Source organism: Etheostoma cragini, chromosome 2 (genome assembly GCF_013103735.1).
Source record: "Etheostoma cragini isolate CJK2018 chromosome 2, CSU_Ecrag_1.0, whole genome shotgun sequence".
NCBI lineage: Eukaryota > Metazoa > Chordata > Actinopteri > Perciformes > Percidae > Etheostoma > Etheostoma cragini.
The window spans coordinates 29,799,850-29,801,364 of record NC_048408.1 but is presented as its reverse complement, the minus strand read 5'-3'; positions in this window follow the sequence as shown (position 1 = coordinate 29,801,364).

Below are 1,515 nucleotides of genomic sequence, written 5' to 3'. Positions count from 1 at the left end.
CCGAATGCAGCGACGATGCTAAATAGTTTGGGGAAAGATCTTGTTTTTTGTGCAACATCTGCAACCCGCAAAAGAAAACGCCACATAAAATATTAGTGTTTACCAGTGTATCGCTGTGTACGTTGTCCTTGCAATCAATTCAGTTTTTGGATGATGTATGTGTGTGTATGTGTGTGATATGCATGTGTGTTCTTACCTAATGGATTTGGTGTGATTAGATCACTCACTGTGTAGTCCTTTATCAACTCGGTGGGATCAGGGGAGAACTTGCTTGGACGCGTGTTCTGCCAATAATCAATGTCCACACGTACCGTCTGCATCTCGGTGCTGTGACCCGGTTATTTTCCCTTTGTCAAACTATTCAAACCTTAACGACTGACACTCCTGACACGGTGAAAAGCAGCTTTCCCCGTCTCTCCCCACACCTGTGTTACCTGAGGCTGACTACCTTTATGCCTTCCCAGGCAATGCTCCACCCAAACATAACATTGCAGATTTTATATGTGGTATTTAAATAAAAACAAAACAAAGTGTTGTAATGGCTCCAACAGTCACCACTATCATAACATTGTATTGTACTGTATATTATAACATAGTGTTGTATGGTTTACTGTAAGCTTGCATGGTGAAATATGCTGTTACTGTATGTTATATGATACAGAATGTATGAAGCAGTATAATATTGATTTAAAAAAAAAAAACAGAGTCGATGCTGAGCCAAGCTTTAATTGGGGTGGGGGAGGGGGGGGCTGAGAGGATTGCTTTACAGAGATACAGTACAGAGTGCAATCACATGAGTACTGTAAGTACTGAGGTCTTCCCTAAATACTTCCTGCATTTCAACTCACTAAAATTAAAACCTGTTTCTGTAAAATGGCAACAAAATCAATTCTTACGTAGTTGTTTAGATTAATGTATGATGAAGATGACCTTAGAGATAAAAAACAAACAAAGACACAGAGGTGCCACATCACAGCCATCTTTACCCCCTTTTATATATTAACTAAAACATCACAGAACACACTGTCAGCACTTGGCTTGTGGCCCTGAGGTTGTCCCCCCCAAACACAAGGTTGGGGGTTCAATCCCTCGTCATCCAGCCTGGAATAGGGTAGAATATGTGTAGTTTGATTCTCAGAGTTACACCAACTGGTTAGGTTACTGTTACTCTACTTTTTCACCAAATCTCAGTTCACAATCTCATATCTCTTTTTCAGTTTTGTGTATTCTGGCAATAATTATAATACACTTAAACATTTACTCCGCACCAGTCTACCGTCTTTCAGTTTAGTTTATTTAATTTGGATGGGACGGATAATTCCTCCTCACCTAAAACCGCTGAGACTCAAACAAAAAATGTCTCTGTCCAAACTAACACGAGTACAGAACAAGATTCACAACAGTTACATGGAACAACCCCAAATCTGTCACTGTTAACCCTCATGTTGTCCTCATGTTGTCCTCATGTTGTCCTCATGTTGTCTTCATGTTGTCCTCATGTTGTCCTCATGTTGT